The sequence below is a fragment of the Odontomachus brunneus genome, unplaced genomic scaffold (genome assembly GCF_010583005.1).
Source record: "Odontomachus brunneus isolate Ranch 3 - 2012 unplaced genomic scaffold, Obru_v1 Obru_scaffold_075, whole genome shotgun sequence".
NCBI lineage: Eukaryota > Metazoa > Arthropoda > Insecta > Hymenoptera > Formicidae > Odontomachus > Odontomachus brunneus.
Genome location: NW_022639525.1, coordinates 1,612,568 through 1,619,947, shown reverse-complemented (window position 1 = coordinate 1,619,947; position 7,380 = coordinate 1,612,568). Strand labels below are relative to the sequence as shown.

At 39.9% G+C, this 7,380-nt stretch overlaps 1 long non-coding RNA gene across 1 annotated transcript in view; it reads right to left on the bottom strand.

The window, feature by feature from the left end:
* Positions 1-1,896: 1,896 nt before the first annotated feature.
* Positions 1,897-7,380, bottom strand: part of LOC116847235 — a 21,945-nt gene continuing 16,461 nt past the window's right edge. The window contains exons 2-3 of the long non-coding RNA XR_004378713.1: positions 2,230-2,310; positions 1,897-2,148 (exon numbers count right to left, since the gene is read on the bottom strand). This is a non-coding gene — a long non-coding RNA (uncharacterized LOC116847235). The remainder of the gene's footprint in view (positions 2,149-2,229; positions 2,311-7,380) is intronic.

The following is a 7,380-nucleotide window of genomic DNA, read 5'->3' as shown; positions in this document are numbered from 1 at the left end:
ACTAGTCTTTAGGTATAGTTTGTTTGACCTATAAGAAGTCAAGAACCTTTAGGGCCGATTGTTCCGACCTCTTGGTAAGCCACCTGACAATTAAAGCATATATCTGTCTTCGTTTTTTCTTCAAATTGGACAAAGACACAGGATTTAACTGTTAGGTAGCTTATCAAGAAGTTGAAACAATCGGCCCTTAAGACTTGAAAAAGAACCAGTTCTTTTTGCTATCTAAAGACATAATGTATACATCAGAACAATCTTTCCGATATCAATTATTTGACTAATCAAGTAACTGATTAATCAACGATGAGATGAGAAGACTTCTCTCGTTGAGTACACTTCAAGTATTTCCAACAGTTCTTAGCTAATACGTACTGATAGTTAACCTCGTTCTTCGCTGATTCGTTTCGCTTGTTACTTTGTATCCTGACTTATCGTTTTTACATTTACAGAGTGTTCTGTTTCAAGTAGATAGCATTTAGGCTTATTACTAAAGAATATCTGTAAGTACTTACAAGTTTAAAAATGATTCGAAGTGTCAAATAGACTAATCAAGTTGATCAAATAACTTGTCCATTATTTTTTATGAGTTTTGGAACGCATTGTGTTCAATGGGAATCTCAGTAGAGTTTTTTCTACTGGGAGAACTTTCCCATTAGATAAGACAAATGTGTTCTGAAACTCATTCAAAATATACTAGACATACGTCAGCATTCCTATAAAGGTTAACTTTTGTAATTGTAATGTCTTAATATCGAGTCTTAATACCGTAAAATCCAAGAAAAAAGATGATCATGTCTATTTGGAACTGTCGAGAAACTAGACTGACCAACAATTCATCTTTAAACGAGTAGAACTACCCGAATGGTTAGTAGTGTTAATCCATTTGCATCATTAAAACATTTGAAAAATTTGTCTATATTAATGAATTTTTCCTTTACTTAGATCGATGTCAAATGTAATTAAATAGATAAAAAACACACTCGGAGAAAAGGATATAAGATATTACATAACCAGAAATATTTAGTTGTGAGTAACATAGTCGCATCACTCTAGTTATCTTTATGTCATGATAATATATATGGTTAATATAACTCAGTTATTTTGATACATTAACTACATCAATGTAATTGCACGTGATCTGGTTGTGGCAACCGAAAATCGGTTGGGTGACATTTACTACGGACACACTCTGGTTGGAGCAACCAAATATCGTCACCATATCGTTATTAGTTATTCCGTATTTTACTATTATAATCTGGTTGGCACAATCAGATTTATATGTAGACCAACCATACTGTTTTTACCATGCATAAGTTTTGTAATCTGCTTGCGTGAAAATGAACAGAATGAACAGACACCTTAGCTTGCAAATGAGTTCATTTTTTAACACGTCGTTATTTCGATCTCACTGATCGGTATAAATTATGCATCCATATTGTATTAGTCAACGAGCGTAAACCCGTGTAACGATCCAACGATCGTGGCGGAGAAAGTCCCGAGTCCTGTCAAGGGGCGAGCATAAAGTACAAATAATTACCTAATCGGGAAGGCGGTTCGTAAGCCAAGAGGCGGCCCTACAAAAGGTTCCCGGAGTGCGACGCGAGAGAGGAGTTCGTCACGAGCTTCCGCTATAAATTTTCCCAATAAGTTCTGCGTCTCTGATAGAGAGCGTCCGGTTGCCTAATGGCAACCGATACCATCGTCAGCCTGGCAGGATTCGTGGCTACGTGGTGAGCGCGGGAGAGAAAAAGGGTGCGAGAGAAAAAGGACGAGAGAGAGAGAGAGAGAGAGAGAGAGAGAGAGAGAGAGGGAGGGAGAACGAGGGAGCCTTTCTACCTGCTGGCCGATTGACAAATCGTACTACTATCGTCCACGCAAGATCACTCGGTCCCCGTCACATCAAATTACCCCCTACGAGAATTCAAACGTGAATGCAGCCTTGAGCAGCCGCGTCGTCCACCGCTTCCACCGTGCGCTACGCTTTTCGAAACAAGAGCTGGCTCCCGTGTTCCGAGAAGCCGGACGAGGAGCTAGGCTGACCGTGCGCATCATCGTTCGTTTACGCCGTGACAAAATCATCCTCTTTTTCTCTCTTTTATACCTGTGTCACTCAGAAGTTGCCTCCTCTCGGCGATTTTTTCAAGCCAATTTCTTAAATCGAAAAAATACTGATAAATTACCAAGACTCTCAGATGTAGATTATCAAGACAATCAAATGTAGATTGAAAATACCAATAAGAAACTGATACAAGATGTTGATTGTGAAGCTCATTAAATCCATAAAAGAGATAAAAAATAGGGCATTGAACGTATCTGAAAACGAAAAGTAAATATTTCAGTCGTCATTCCGACTCTCTTCATTGAAAACGAAAATCATAAAAAAGAAATTAATGCACACGGAAGAAACAACTTCAATTAACGTGATTAACGGTTATTGATTAAACAATATTTAATTGAATTAAGCGGAATTTTTAGTTATTATAATGAAATATTCTAGTAGCTAAATCAAAACATTTAGGTCTAACAGCGATCAGAATTTGGTTATTGCTGATCTAGTTGTAACATCCAAGTATCTGTGACTAAAAAGCATGAATGAACGTAACATGTTTGCTCAGCGACTATTGGTTGAACTAAACAAAATTATTATAATCACGAATTCTGGGTTCGAATTCATATCAGGATAAAAAGAAAAGTTCTCTAAATTCAATATAACAACAAATCAATTAAATTTCGCAAGTAAAATGATTATACATTATACATCTTGAAACTATACTATGAAAGACAACTTTCAGCTAAAAAAAGTAATAAAATTTTTAGTAAGAAATGTGAATACAATTTTGTTTAGTTTGATTAAAGTTGTACAATTTTAGTTTGATTAAAGTTGATTAATCAAATTTGTCTGATTTTCTCAACCAAAAATATAGTTCGTTCATATCTCACTAAACAGTCTAGTTGATGTATCTTGAATTCTGATTAATTCAACCAAGTTTTTCTTTTCATGTAGATAATGTATTCTGGATCAAGTTTTTTCGAATTTTGTCAAACTTTACTCGCGAGCTTAGCGCGAAAAGTCAATGTTTCCGAACTTTTTCTTTCTTCGACACAAAGTGTCGATTAAATAATCGTAATGATCGCGGAGCTACTTTCATTGTTGGTTATTTTGCCATGCGACGATATTGTTCAGAAATGTCACCGCTATTGTCGCCTCGGCTCGAGCAGATTTAAATATCGGTTCTTATGCATTATTCTCAGCACGGGGGATGCAAAGCGAAACGATCCCTCACATGGGACGCCACATGACTGTCTGATCTATCGCACACATCGCGCGAATTGACTGATTGCCATCAGGGATTACCGCAATCATGCTCGTGACTTGAATTTTCGAGCTTCTCTGACACATTTGCCGCTTTAAAGTGGAAGTAGGGTAAAACTTTACACAGTTATTGGCATCTTCCTTAGACTCACTTGCACTCTAGAAAAAACTTGGTTTTACTTGCGATCAGTGATCTTGCAATTGCGGTTGTTCACAATTTGAGTTGTAAACTTCCTTTTTGGAATCGTAGAATGAAGATAAGATGTTTAATTACAGCGCTGATCATAAGAAAAACCAAGTTTTTCTAGAGTGTCAATGATTGAGGAGGATATCAATAATTGAATGTTTTACGATGCATCGACCAGTATTATTCGGCAAATTAGAGATTTTGAAGAAAAACTTGGTTTTGCTTACAATCAGCGGCGGTTGCTCACAATTTGAGTTGTGAACTTCTTTTTCGGAATCGTAGAATACAGGTAAGATGTTTAACTGCAGTGCTGATCGTAAGAAAAACCAGGTTTTTCTAGAGTGTCAGTGATTAAGGGGGATGTCAATAATTGAGCGTTTTACGACCGGTATGAGTTACTCGGCAAATTAGGGATTTTGAGGGAACTACTGAAATGGAACTTGCTGCAAAAGTAATCCTTTTAATTGGCTCTAACGCAGTCCTCCGTCATGCTCACCGCTCACGTTCCAACAATTTCAAATTATCGTCAAATTCGTTTAGCGGGCGGGCCGCGAAGGCGCGAAGGATCAGCCGAGATGGAAGGAAGATTAAAGGTTTCGAGAATCAAGGATCGGAAAAAGACCTAATTATACGAGGGCACAAAGTAATTGGCTATTAAGAAGCGAGAGCTACGTGTGAGTCGATTTATAAAGGCGCTGAGTCATCCGAGTAGGATCTAACGACTCTCCGTAGGAGACGCAACGCTTCGCGATAGCCGCCTATTTGTTGGCGACTAATTTACATTTCTATCCGTTGCACAAAAAGCGCACTAATTGTACAGACACGGTAGCGAGAGACGCGAAAGTGATCATCATTTAGACGAGTAATGACGCGATTCTGACGAGAAATCGATACGTATCGAACTGTACAAATGTCGCTCTCGCAGAAATAAGATAACTCTCGACATAGGAGTAGAATTTCATGTATATAATTTTTTGTTTTGTTAAACGTATCTGGAGACGCATCGAGTTTACGTCTCTTGGGACAGTATTCTTATAATCGAGGTCTTATTAGGGTTGCGTTTTTTTTTTTTTTAAGGAACGCCCTTTTTGAAGAAAATTTTACTGAAAATCCATACTATATGTAACTAAATATCTAATGAACTATAGACTATAGACCATAAATACAGGTATACAGAGTGTTTGACAATGAACGTATAAAATTCTCGTGTACGAGTAGATTAAGTTAAAGTAAATAAAAAATTTTTTTAAATGAAAATAAAAATAAAAGATATCGATCATTTTATAAACAACCTCATAACATTTTGGGTTATTAACTACAGAAGATTGATGAACGATCACGCATGATGAGTTGTGATGAGGTCAGATAAATTGTGATAGCGACGTCTACGTCTCGTATTGTGTGCTTACACATTAGGTCTAACTGGATGAAAAAGTTCTCTACCATTTTGTAAATGATCCTATAGATTTTTAATTATTGATTGAAGAACATCGGTGCATGACCTCGCGCGATAATGTCAACAATAATGTTTCCACGACATGATATAACTTGACGTGGAGTGGACAACATAACTTCACAAAACAGTAGTGAACATGATAGCATTAAGAAAAGAACATATTCGATATTTTTTTTGCGTTTGAATAAAGATAGAACTCCGCTTCTCGTTTCTCTCTTGTTCACCCGCCGACCGCAAACATGACTTTCGCCTATATCAGATAAACAATGAATTAAGAAAGAAGTATTAGGACTCAAAATTCTTATATTACGTAGATAAAGAGCTAACGACATATTTATACATGCGCGTTGAGAAGCGAGAAATAGTGACGGCTATAGCAGCCAGAACTAACGTTTATCGCCCGCATCGTTGCGTCGTTGTATCGATTCACATGTAAGTACACCGGCGTGACACTTAACATCCCATTCCGCGCGACTGGCGGTCCTCTCGCTTCCACACGCGAAATAAAACGGACGTGTCAGGGAGTATAACGCCTCGTAAGCGAGCGATCCGTCTCGCAGCAACAACGGCTTCTTGGAAGGAGCAATCGCTACAAAGCATACTGCGAGCCGATTGCTAATGCTCGGCTCGCCATCGATACCTTCCTTTTTACCGCTTGATATGGTAGCAGCCAACGTCTCGATGTCGAAGGTGTTCTCCATTTCGCCACCACCACCACCCTCCACCTCCTCCTCCTCCTCCTCCTCCACCACCATCACCACCACCACCACCGCCACCATCACCACGACCGCCTGTTCCTCTCTGCCTCTTTCTCACCGCATCTCGCCTCGTCCCGTCTCTCTCCTTCGTCAGAACTGTGGAGTCACTGTAGAGCCATTATCTCGCTAGCAAGTGGGTTTATTAGGAACGCAGCGGGGGTGGCCTCCGCGTAAGATCGACACCGCTACCACCACCTCCCACTTGCGTCCGACAACAGCAGCAACAGCAGCAGCAGCGACGGCGGCAGCGGCAGCAGCAGCAGCAACAGCAACAACGCAACACGAATTGGTCAGGCTCGTTACCTGTCTGTCGTGGTCGTTTTTCTCTATTCGCTCTTGCCCACCCCGCGCGCCGCGCTGCGGTTCTACCCTCTCCCCCGCCGCCCCATTATTACGAACAATTATTAATGGCCGACAGGCTTTCGCCTCGGCTCGTCAGACCGTCGAAAATGGACGAGGCCCCGAAGTGAGAAGCTGTCGGGCGCTACCGGTCAGCCTGGATGCCTCGACCAATTTATTCGCCAGCTCCGTTTGTTCTCCGGGGCACTGGCGGCTTTTGTACTCCCGGCGAACGAGAGGGAATCTCCTTCTCTCTCTCTCCCCCTCCCACTCCCTCTCCTTATTTCTCTCTCTCTCTCTCCTTCTCATCAGGTATGAGCGTATTTACATGCCGTTGCGTGACGTGGCGCGATGGCTCTCGGGAGCATCGACGCGATAATTTGGAATGGAGGAAGAGATTATCCGAGGACGCGAACGCGTGATATCGCGCGAGATGCAGCGAAGCGATTTACATTAACGGCGATGCGGTCTCGGTGAACGAGGGTGAAACCACGGTGATTTCCGACCGCTCATCGGGGGTGGAGACATCTAAAACGTCGTCTTCTAAAACGAGGAGAGCTGATGAACTCCCAGCACAATGCTCAACCTATTGTGGTTTTGCGTCAAGTTTTCGTCGACATCGTCGACCTTTTGTTCCGACCAATCTTATAAACTAATTTTTTATATATTAATATATGTAATTATTAGGTTGGTATAAATAACTTGTCTTATTTGTCTTATTTGTCAAATAAGTGTACATTGTGCGCACGTCAAATAAAATAAACAAGGAAATTATATAATTTTTAGAGGCACTAAGTAGGATTTCAGTGTACATGTGTATTATCAAATCGAAATTTTGATCTCAATACTTTCGACTTCAATATTCCATTTAACATCTACTTTGATATTCTGAAATTTGTATCAATTTCTTTTGATTCTATTTAACTCACTAGCTTCCCCGAGAGATACTCTTTAGAATTTCCAATGGCATTTTTGGCGTTCTCTGCCATTTAGGGGCACCAAATAGAACTTTAGTTTCCATGTGTATTAAATATACACCTTCAAAATATATAGATATGAGAAAGTTCAGGTCAAAAGTAAAATTACGATTCCAATTGCAACATATACGTATATATTAGGACCTTAACTTAGTTTCCGCCCGCAAATGTTAGATGGCAATGCAAACAGTTCTAGTAGTCATTACTAACGAAACAGGTAGTTTGTGATTAATTTCGACATTTCTCGATAACATTCAGTCAGCATACACAATTATTTTCCTAAACAACAATTTCTTTTGCTTTGTGAAAAATGGAACGCGATAAAGTGTTTTTTCGACATGTGCTTTTGCACT